The sequence below is a fragment of the Limulus polyphemus genome, unplaced genomic scaffold (genome assembly GCF_000517525.1).
Source record: "Limulus polyphemus unplaced genomic scaffold, Limulus_polyphemus-2.1.2 Scaffold1733, whole genome shotgun sequence".
Lineage (NCBI taxonomy): Eukaryota > Metazoa > Arthropoda > Merostomata > Xiphosura > Limulidae > Limulus > Limulus polyphemus.
Window position 1 is genome coordinate 155209 of NW_013667343.1, and position 12613 is coordinate 167821.

Consider the following 12613-nt stretch of genomic DNA (forward strand, 5'->3'; position numbering starts at 1 on the left):
CACCCAAAAGCATTGGGGATATCCCATCTATCAGATAAAATCCAAAAAGCAGATGAGAAACCAGTCAGCAGTTTTGGAAAATTCAATAAGGGTACAGAGTTGAGTGCTTACACCAACAACGTCTCAACTCTTAGCATGTTTATTTGGTTGTAATGAAATTGACAAGACTGTTAATAGTAATTGTTGTGGTGAAAACATTACAATAAAATTAATAATTTTAAACAGTAACTAGCCTATTAAAAGTTTTCTAGAAAATAACAAAATAGTATAGTAGTATTTAATTTACATAATATGTGTATATATAACATAGGCAATGGGAACAAGACACTTTTTACAATTCTAAAACTTATCAGTCTTAATATCATTCTTTAGATAAGATAACTAATAATGCACACAGAACTTAAAATAGGCCTTAGCAGTAACTTGCACAACTAAACTATGACCTATTTAGTTTTGTAGTCAATACTCCTATATATATGTGGTATTCTTAGGTAAAACTGGGGAACCCAAGAGCGACAAAACAAGTCCTGTAAAAAAATAGGGGTTTAGTAAGGAAATGTATTGCAAAGTAAATTCAAATTCACTGAACCTGATTAAGTTTATGAAAGAAAGTGACTGGACATAATGTAATAATACATTGAAACAATCTTTATTTCAAAACACAGTCAAACAATATGCGTATTTTAGGTGAAAGGTAACACCTTTACTGAAGAGATCTCTTTGTCAGACTGTTGAAGTAGCTTAAGATGCTTTTCCAAACTAAGAAAATATAGCATTATATACATCAAACACCAATGCTATATTCTCTCAGGGCAATTACCCACGAGACTGGGTAATTGGAATGGAAGTTGTAACCTTGACACATCACCTGGCCTGCCAGTAGAAAAGGTTGTTGTTTACTTTCACACATAGTATGTGCAATTTTGAAAGACAAAGGTGATACCTTGGGAGAATGACACAGTACAAGAGGTATCTAGAGTGAAAGGGACTTAGTAAATTTATTGAATGATGTGCTATGTGAAAATTGCATATACATGAAGAAATTAAAATTTTGAAAATTTTTATATTAACACAATTCTGGTGACAAACACATGGTATGGCTTCATTCCACACTTTTCCTCCCACCTTTATTTACAAGATGCCTTGGCCATCCTCAACTTTAGAATTTAAAACCAATAGAACTGTATATTGGTCAAAAAATTGACATAATCTTCTCTCATCCATGTAAAATACTTACACAGTGACCCTTTAACAGAGAATTCAAATTAACAGTTGCATACAAATAATATCCTTTATCGAAGAAAGTGACACATTAGGCTCTTTAACAATGAAAATTACATGATACATAATAATTACCCTTTAACATTGATTGGTGAGAAGTAGTTACATCAGAGATACTCTTTAATATTTATTCATAAGTAAGTTGACCCTTGAAAAGACTTCAGCTCTGGGAAGGTTTTCTTTGGTTTAGGTAAGTAGTATTATGCACACCTCTTCCTGACAGTTTCATAGTTGGGCACCCTCTGAAGAGGCACTAAAAGAATTCAGTCTGGTGTTTAACAGGTAACTTGCATAATTACTGTTTCGCAGAAGTTGGTGTTGCTATCTACAATTGAAGTGATTGTAGGCTTTCTAACCGGCATGGCAAAAGTGGAGGTGATTTCTCCACAGCTGGTGCAACCAATGACTGTCTGGGTTCATGTGGTTGATTGACATCCAGTAGAGGCTACTTGGCCTTGTAAGACTTCAGCATCAACTTAACAAGGTCCCTATGTGTCTGATGCTTGACCAGTAGTGCATTCTCATCCATGGGTTCTAGTGGTTTGAAAGTCAAACTTGTTTCAGGAATCTTTGGGTTAGACATGAAGTCTTGGTCCTTTCCAAACAGGAAATCTTGGGTGTACTAGCTCTCAATGGCAGCTAATAAAAAAATGGTGAGGTTTAAACAAGTACAAAGAATTGAGCATCACTGGCTAGTTAAAGAACAGGATAGCCAGAAGGTTTAAAAATTTGATGTTAAACAGCAAAAATAAGTTTAGAAAATATGAGGTCAAATGAATTTTGACCAGAAGTTCAGCCAGATATTCAAGTTTTAAATGCTGTGGCTGCCCATTTAAAACAATGTTTTATTCTAAATTTGCAATTAAAGACAGTGTTAGAAAATATTACCTTAATCAAGTGTCATTTCTATGGTTTATGTGCTCACATGTATATTGCTATATTGCATGTAAAATATGTATCACTTGCACCTGTAGATGTTTCAGTCCCCCAGACTTCACTAGATCTCCATTTGACAAACTCACTGCTGTGCTGCCTGCTGTTGCAGTTGCTATGACAACAACTAACACAGCTTACACTCTGACCCATTTACAATCCATTCTCTAGTGTCTGGTTGTTATGTAAACAGAGTTGAGGTTCAGGAGGATAGAAATGGGCTAAAGACCACAGACACTGGCTCCTACACAAGATAGTTGAGTCAGGCTAGCCACTGTACAAGCACCAGCCTCTAAAATCTTACCATGAGAATCTATTAACATTCACATCACTTCAACCTTAGGATTACTCAGATACAAGTTTAGTACTAGCCAGGTGCAGTGATTTCATACAAGTGTTACTTTCTGCCTCCAGCTGTACACTCACAGCCCTTAATTTCATGCATTTCAACTGCTCCTTGTACTGAAATAATGTTAAACAAATATTCAGTAAAACTATGTTTCTGAAATATTTATGTTTACATGATTGCAAATATTCTGTCATAACCCAGTAAAACACTGGGTACACCAAGTTCATGTTTGATATTTCATCTAAGCTAGTGTCTTTGCATTTCACTTGCTATAGATAATTTCACCTCTCGTGAATACTTCGATTCAATGCAGTTGACACACCTTGCACTACTATTACAAGAGCACCAGGTCAAACTGCGTTTTCTCTCAAATTCAGAGTGAAGCTCTTCATTACTCTTATCTTTCTACAAAAAATCACTACCTGCCAAACATTTCAATGTCAAAATTCAAAAATTCTCTCATTACCATTAATGGTACACTGCATCTTTAAATAATTCTCTCTAAGTCTGTAACCACAGTTATCTCCATATCACAAAGCCTTAAGATTTAGATAAAATCCTTTATTTATATTCACATTTTCCTTAATAGTTTCATTCTCTGTGTAATTGTTCCACTTGTCTTGTTCAACATGAATAACTTTATGTAGTATCCATACATGTATGTAAGACCACACATTATTTATTCAAACACATATATTACCATATACATATATATTTTATATTAGGTCTGGTACCTTTAGCTGCTCTTTCCAGACATCCAGCCACTACTGGAATCTCCAACAGTATGGCTTGATGTTGCTATGGCAGAAATGGTTTCAACTTCCATACATTGTCCAGAGTTAGGACATTCAACTAATGTACATGGTCTTACTGTACAATGAGTATGGTTCTCATGGTTCTTGAAAAACCATGACAATACTTGAATTTCAAAAAAAAAAAAAAATTCAATGCCTTGAGAGTACTTGAAATTCAGGAAAAGCTGATATTGGTTCTTGAAAGTCCTTCAATTTTCTCCATATATTGCAAAAATTTATTTGGGGGAGATTCTGGCAATCATATTTGGAAAGCTACGTGCAACTGCAGCCCTGCCAGGAAACACACATTAGGGGAACATTATTATGATGGGATATTAGTAGAGTGAGTTCTCTCATCTATCATTCAGCACCTGAATCGAAAATGCAAATGGCAGACAATGTTAACATAGTGTCGGTCAGTGTGAGAATTTGAGTGTTTCAATGACCTATTTTACCCAGGAAGTGTAAATTCCAGGACATCTGGTTCAACAAAGAGCAGGACAAAGGATGGCTATTAAAGGATTTGTGTGATATTCATACAGTACGATGTGAAGCCTGTCAGAAAAATTTCAAGCTAGAGAGAATGAGTGAATCAGCCCTTGCCAGCCATTCAAAGGCAACCGGGACATCGCTCAGCAGTGAAGAATCAAGCTGCAGGTAGACAGTTACATTCCCTAAATTTTGCATGAAATTTCTAATGTGTTTTGAATATGCTTTTTTTTAATGAAAAATGTATGTGCCTGGCAACATGGAAATTTTAAGAATTAGGCCTAGTGTTAGTTTCGACAAGTAGGCCTAACTTAGATCTAACACTAGGCTTATCCAACAGGCCTAGTGTTAAAATATTATTTAGGAATATATCTAGCAAAAAAAAGTATAAATCTAGCTTTAATTAGTACCAAGGAGCATAAATATTAAATATGTTTCAAAGTTTTCTGCATGATAGATAAGAAAAATATCAACATTACCATGCAAAGATGGTAGCCCTGCAATGTATTTAAATGGATGAAGCCCCTATTATCGCTAACTTTCAATTACCAACCTTGTATTTGGATATATGCACACTCCTTGCATATAAAGGATAGGGAACAACTCATTTACATATTACTTGATTCTTAATTAAGTTTAATTCAGTTTGAGATTAGATAGCCCTAGTAACTGTCTCATGTTAGACCTTTAAGCTTGTATCATAATGAGCCTTATCATTACAGCTACAGGCCACAGGCCTCCAAAACACTTGCATGGGGACTAATCTTTACTATATATATTTAATAAAACAATATATACACATACACACACTGCAAGTTGATAGGCTTGTAGCACATTGGCAGGTTTTTCAAGCTCAACAATTTTTTTTTATTTTTTTTTATACACAGCTATCTCAGGCAAATCAAGCAGGAAGCTGCAGCCAAACCAGTAGCAGAAGAAGCACAGAAGCTGTCATCCATGCCATCAAGAGGGGCATCACAGTCCTCAAAATTCTTATCTCTGCCAAAAGAAGGCTGAGGTTTTATGGTGTCTGAAAATGATAGATGCCCATTATTCCTTCAAATCGAGTGAACAAATTGGTGAGTGAACAGTAGACCTGCATATTATAGTGATGTCGTTTCCTCTGTTCAGCTATGCAGAATGCTTTTTAAAGATTGATTGGTTTAATATGTATTTCTTGTGTTAATTTATGTATATCTTTATTATAAATAATAACATAACATAATGTTTTGGAACAACACGGGACTATTCCTTCATCTGTCATTAATGTAAATCCAAAAGAGCAAAGGTTCTGAGACTGAACCCTGATGTACCCCACTTGTGATATTAATCCAGTTTGACTGAACTCCATTTGTAACAACTCTGCTTTCTTCCATCCAGCCAATCTTCTATCCAATTTACTAAATTATCCCCCACACCTATAGAGCTAATTTTTTACAAGCCTTTTATGTGGCACCTTGTCAACTGCTTTCTGAAAATTCAGATTCACCAAATCTACATCCTTACCCTCATCTAAATAACCAGTAACCTTTTCAAAGAATGTTAAAAGATTTGTAAGAGAATATTTTCCCTTAATGAAACCATGTTGACTATCCAATAAAATTCTAAACTTTGTTAAATGACTTTGCAAAGCATCTTTTAATAGACTTTCCAAAACATTTCCTACAACTGATGTAAGACTAATGGGTCTATAATTACTGGGACAATGTTTGTTAAATGACTTTGCAAAGCATCTTTTAACAGACTTTCCAAAACTTTCCCTACAACTGATGTAAGACTAATGGGACAATTTTTATCACCTCCCTTAAAGAGAGAAGTTACATTAGCTAACTTCCAATCCTCTTGTACCTGCCAACTATTCAAAGACTGACAAAAAATAGTAGTAAGTGGCTCACATATCCAATATCTAACCTCCTTCAAAACCCTTGGGGAAATATTATCTGGCTCAGGAGCCTTATCGTTTTTTAAACTTCCCAATTTTTCTTAACCAGCTCAGAATTAATGCAGTCATCTAGTTCGATCTTGTTTCCATCTATCAACTGTTCAAGATGTGGAATACTGCTTAAATCTTCGTTAGTAAAAACCGAAAAAAAGCAAAATTTAATAACCCAGCCATTTCATAATCATCAGTTACTAGCCTTGCTCTATGATCCCTCAAGGGTCCTACCCATGGCCTAACATTTTGATTACCCTTAATGTATTTAATGAAATCCTTACTGTTAATTTTTACACATTTTCAGCCAACCTTTTCTCGTACATCTTTTTTGATGTCCTGATATCCTGTTTCACCAATTTTCTTGATCTTTTATAATCTTCTAAATCTCCTGTCTTACCAGTCAATTTAAATTTCTTAAATTTATGATGCTTCTCTTTAATTTTATATGTTAAACTCTTTGTGATCCAACCTGGTTTTTTACTTGCAGCTACCCTTTTCTTTCTATAAGGAATATGTTTACCTTGAATATTTAAACATTTTCCACATCTGATCAGTGTGTCCAAATAACTCAGCTGCCCAATTCACAACAGATAATTCTTGTTGCATCCCTTCAAAATTAGCTTTTTTGAAACTTTTACCCAAAATATCATTATTCCTCCATATGCAGGAAAACATTGAACCTAATAGAGCAATGATCACTTACATCCAGATGTTCCCAAATTTCCACCCTATCGATCATTTATGTTTTTGAAGTTAATGATAAGTCTAAAATAGCATTGCTCCTAGTTAGTTCCTTGACCAACTGGTGAAGAAAGCCATCCTGAACATTTTCTAAAAACCTTTCTCCCTCATGGTTTCACTCTAGAATTTCCCAATCTATATGTCTGAAATTAAAATCACCCATAATCATGACTTTATTAACAGCTGAAATCTTGATCTCATTGTAAAGTTTCTCACTAATTTCATCAGTATCATTTGGTGGTCTGTAAAAAATTCCCACTAAAAGCCTTTTCCCTTTATATCCACTAATAGAAACCCAAATAGATTCAATCTCTTTGCTATTATTTTTGATTTCCTCAACTTCAACAGGATGTAACTCACATTTTACATATATATCCATTCCTCTTCCCCCTCTTTAATACTCTATCTCTATTAAATAGCCTGTAACCCTGTATTTCAAAGAAATTTCTGTCATCAAAATAATTTACGTTTAATCATGTTTCAGCTATTCCCATTATATCAAAATCTTTAATTCCTACCAGTGCTTTAAAGTCATCTATTTTATTTCCTACACTTCTAGCATTACAATAGTAACAATTAAACCTATCCTTATAACTTCTATACTCATTTCCTATGCTAAACTTTTCTCTGCCTCTTATTTTTTTTGCATTTAGTTTTTTCCTGGCCCTCACCACTGTCTAGTATAGTTTAAAACTTCCCTTACAGCTGAGTTAATAGCCTTAGGAAACAAGCCAGCTCCTACTCTATTTAACTGTAAACCATCCATTCCAAAAAAAGCTCCCTTCTTCCACTGAATTGATCCGACAAGTTTAACCAGCCAATCTGCTCATCCTTACATACTAACCTAAGCCTAGCATTTAGCTCTATTGACCTATTTATAACTTCATCCCCACAATTAATTGTGGGCAGTATACCTGACAAAATTAAGTTATGGCCTTTTTCTTTAAATGCCATAATCAACCCCTTGTACTTATTTAATAGCTCCTCTGACCTACCTTTCCCTACATCATCAGCCCTTATATGCACCACAAAAACTGCATCTCTGCTAGCTATTATATATCCTGCTCTGTCAGTTATATCCTCCAAATTAGCCTCTGGGTAGCATAATCTGATTCTTTTCTCCCTATTTACCCCACAGATTATTCTGTCCACATGCCTTATCAAAGAATCACCTATAACTATAACCTCCTTCTCTGCTATTTTTGTTTTCCTTCCCTTCATCTGCAGAAACCAAGGGCTGAAATTTGTTGCTCAACAGAACAGGCTCATTAAAATAAGATTCACTACTTTTTACTCTAATGGTACACTTTCTAACTTCCTGAAAGTTATTGTTAGCTGATATATCCCTTGCATGTAAAAGCTTAAGCTCCTCCTGAAATCCTGCTGCCACTTTTCACAATCTACACTTCTCTATATCTGTTCCCTCTACTTTAATCATGATTGCCTCTAACTTCATCTCCAACCTATAAACTCTACATAAGAATTGCAAATCTTCATTACTAGCTTCCTTAAAATTACATTCCAGTCCCAAGTTCCCAAATAAAACCCACTCATTGCACCCATCACACCTAACAAACTGTGAATGCTTAACTCCTATGCTAGTTTTAACCATTGTATTTATACTTATAGCCTGAAAATAAATACCAGTAGCCTATTGCTAACACTATTACTATTAAGCCTAATGTTTAAGAACTAATTATATTATTTTTTTATCACTACTTTGTTTTCACACTAAAGTACTAAAATGTATCTTTAATTATATAGAACTTAATAATTTTAGAACAAAATATGTAACATTAATAATAAAATGCATTTAGCCTGATTTATATTATAACCTACCTATATTTATAAGCTGAATTTAAACTATTGGATCTAAGTTAAAGTAAACAAGTTAATTCTTAAAACACCAAGAGACAATAAACTATTTATTAGATTGTATTTATCCTGTTTTATGATTTACCAGTAAGTGGAAATATACCTAAGCCTAAAGTACAGTTACATGTACTAAGCTTATTTTAACGTTGTAGTAATAATTTACACCCCTAAACTCTAACTTAAAACTTTGACCATCTTACTTTTATTTACCAATCTTATTATATCTAGTTATTATTGTTATTTAACCCAAATTACTACAAATTATAATAATAATATTAAATAAATTTCAGAAATCTATAACTTTAGTATTAGAGCTTAACTTTTCAATGTCCTCCCTCTTCAGAAAGAATTTTATCAAATAAGTTATATCAGTAATTTTTCCTTTGGCAATCAGTATTAGTTTTAATGTATTGTTCTTATGTTATAGCCATCCTAATTTTGTTTTTTCTTTTATATTTTCAGGTGATCTTTTCTTAAGAATGTTTCTTGATAGTAGCATTGCTAGGACTTTCAAGTGTTGGGAACTAAGATTGTCTACATCTGCACCTTTTGTGTAGCACTGCATTTTAAGCAGCTGCTATCAAACCAACTAACAACAGGAAAAATGACTATGTTGTGCTCTTTTATTAAAGCCTGAATGTTAAAACTCAATCCAAGCAATGTAATTTTCATAATCGACTGTGGAATGGAGATACTGTGGTGTCACAATTCTATGATTCACAGTTTACAGGACATGCTACGGCTGAGGATCTCAAAACAACATATGAGAATTGCACTGATGCACTACCATACCCAAGATATTACAGATTTCTATGGATGGGTCAAATGTTAACTGGTCATTTTACTCAAAAGTTCAGCAGTCCCTTTGTAATGACCATGGTGTACATCTCATCCTCATTGGCAATTGTGGTTTACATATGGTGCAGGGGGCATTGCAGAAGGGAGTGGAAGTAGCTGAGTCAGAGTTGCAGGTACACCAGCTACTGAAAGACAATTCTGTTCGTTGGGAAGATTATTTAAAAGCTATTGGGTCACAGGATTTCCCCCCATGCCACTGAAATTCTGCAGAACAAGATGGTTAGAAAACAGACCAGTGCTGAAAAGGGCTTTGGAAGTCTTTCCCAACATGGCAATCTACATAAAAGCAGTAGAAGAGAGGAAGTATCCAAATCCAGGTACAAAATTCTTTGAAATCATCAAGTAAACCACCAATTATGCACTTGTGACTCCAATACTGAACTTCATCCTGTCACTGAGCAAGGAAATGACACCCTTCCTGACTCTATACCAATCAGATAAGTCCATGGTTTATTTCTAGCTACAGACTTTTTCAAGTTCCTTAAGAAACTGATGAACAGGTTTATGAAGCCAGACTTAATGAAGGAAGTCAAGTCTGCTGACAAATTTCTTGATGTCAAAGTAGATAAGACATCTCGTCACCTTGATTATACAAAAGTTGACCCTAGTGGCTGATCTTTTATTCTTGGAACCCTGCAAGATATCAGACTTCAGAGCAAAGGAACAGTGCATCGATAAGCTAAAAAAGGCTTTTAGTCACCCTGTGGATCAGTGCTAGGTCAATGAGGAGGATTGTGATGATATCATTCATCAGTATTCACAGTTTACTGATGGTATTATGGAGAACAACTGTTCTGTGTTTTCTGATTTTGATTCTATCATTGACAGAGTGGATACCCTGCTATATGATTAATGTCTAAGGACAAACAGTCTGAAAAGCTATTTTGTTGTTGTCACATGGGCAAGGTTAAGTTGAAAGAGGGTTTTCAGATAATGGACAAATTGAAGTAGTAAGCATGAAAGATGGAACGTACGTTGCTCAGAGATGCATCTATGGTCACCTTAGAGCAGTAAGGGGTATCCAAAAGGTAATCATAGACACAGTCTGTATCTGTTGCAAAACAGAGATACATTGCACTTCTGGATGATCAGAAATGATAAATAAAAGAGGAGAAGAAAAGCCAAAAAAGAAAGGCCATTCTTGATGAAATAGATGATTTCAAACCCAAGAAAAGAAGGCTCCAAGATGATAGTGAGTCTCTTGAGACATCTGCTGACAAACTGGCTCTGAAGACTGAAACCACTGGGAAGCTAACCCTTATTGTTAAGTCCAACAATCTTCGTCAAAGTGCAAAGGGCAAGAAAGCGAGACTCAAAAAGTGGAGGAAATGCTTGATGAAAAACTGACTGAACTGAAAAGCAAATAAATGCATGTACATTATTATGTTACTAGTATCATATCAAGCCTTAAAATATTTTTGTATTAAATGGTAACCTTGTCAGGCTCATTTTTCGTGTTCTTAGCAGTTCTTGTTCTGCATTCTCTTTTGTATTCACTTTGCTTAAACTCAGTGTTATTGAGTCCTTGAATTGGTTGTTTAGATAAGTGTGTGAACCCTTAGTGTGAGAATCCATCAGTTGCAGGTTTGGATGATCATTAAGTTATGTTCTGGAAATGAATTGTTATCTAATATGGTATTATCTCTTCAAGATTTTTAAAACTCATCAGCCACGTCAGTGATATGTGGTAAACCTAAACTGTGAACTTTGTACCATTACAGGTAGTGTTGGTAGTGATTCATGAAGACCACAACTGTAAGCAGATTTTTCTTTTTCATACACTACTTGTATTCAAGAGCCGTGAGTGTACATACAATTAGTATATTCAATCACAGGTTCTACTCTGCTGTACAACTGTGATAACAGAGCTCCAATTCTACTGTCAGATGTATCAGTATCCAACAAGAATTCACAGCCTTGTTGAGGTTACACCAACTGGAGCTTCCAGTAAAAGTATGCCTCAAGGATAGGAATGCTTGCTTACATTCCTCAGTTAGTCTGTAGTGTGTCTGGACTTTAGTAAGAGCAAATAATGGTGTGACAGTCTTGAATAAGTTGGCCATAAATCAATAGTAATACAATCCAAAACCAAGGAATCACTAGTCTTCCACCACTGTGGTTTAAACAGGATCAGTAGCTCTAGATTCCATTTGTATCCACCACAATATGACTAAGAAATTCCACTTCTATTCATATAATTGCACATTTTCCTGTTTTCACTTTCAAGCCTGCCTTGTTATCTGCAGGAGTACCATATTCAGGTTTTCAGCCACATATTCAAATGTGAAACCAAACGCCAAGATGTCATCCACATAGACCATACATCTTTGTCATTGCAGCTTCTTGAGTGGAAGTTCCATTAGCTTCTTAAAGTGGTAAGGACATTATATGGACCAAATGCCTTAATGCTAAACTCGTATAAGGCATCTGTTGTTTTAAATACAGTTGAAGGTCTACTCTCATTATCCAGTTTAACTTGCCAGGATTCAAATATCAGGGCTAAAATGTTCAATCAATGGGCTTCTTCTAATGCATTCAGACTTTCAGCTGAAGGCAGAAGGGGAAAGGCATCAATGCAAGTTACCTTGTTCACCCCATCGATAAATAACCTAGGTGTGCCCTACTTCTTTCTGAAAATCACCACTGGACACAAGCGAGCTCTCTCTGAAGGCTGTTTATTGTCATTCTCTAATACATCTTTATTTCAGCAAGGCTACATTCCTAGTGCTCCAAGAAAGCCTGCTCAGCAGTCATTTTATTGAATGTATGTCACTTATATCTGTGGGATGGTGAGTTACTGTCGTTCGGCCCACTTGGCTATCTGGTCCCTATAAATACAACTGAAACCCATATAAACTCAACTTCCATATTTTCCTGCTTGATAACTTTCAAATGAGTAAGCTGCAACTTACTTTTTTATAAAGCCTCACTGTTTCTAAAGAATTTATTACTGTCGAATAAACTCTACTTGGATATTCCTTGAATGTCTGTCATCTTTAAATCCAACCACGTTTCAGTTATTTACATCATATCAGAATACTACACTTTAAGTAGAGTTACAACATTTAACCTTATTTGCAAATCCATTTTGTCCTTTTAAGATCACATCATCTTCAGTTTGTTTAAAATTTCACATCTAGCTCCCTTGGCTCAACTCCCAACAGTGTTCACTATCCATTCATGTCCACCAAAAAGTTATCCAACGTATTTTCTGCTCTGAACTAAATATCGGCATTCAAATCTTCACTACTTTCTATTGCTTGTTTAATTAAAGCTATCTGTATAACTAATTTATAGCCCATGCAAAAATGTCAGCTTCCATCTTATTCAAATGTACTATATCCTTTCCAAAGTATT

The 12613-nt window shown here is 35.0% G+C and overlaps 1 protein-coding gene across 3 annotated transcripts in view; it reads left to right on the top strand.

The window, feature by feature from the left end:
• Window positions 1-12613, top strand: part of LOC106464749 — a 54333-nt gene that overhangs the window by 23737 nt on the left and 17983 nt on the right. The gene's annotated exons all lie outside the window — the stretch shown is intronic.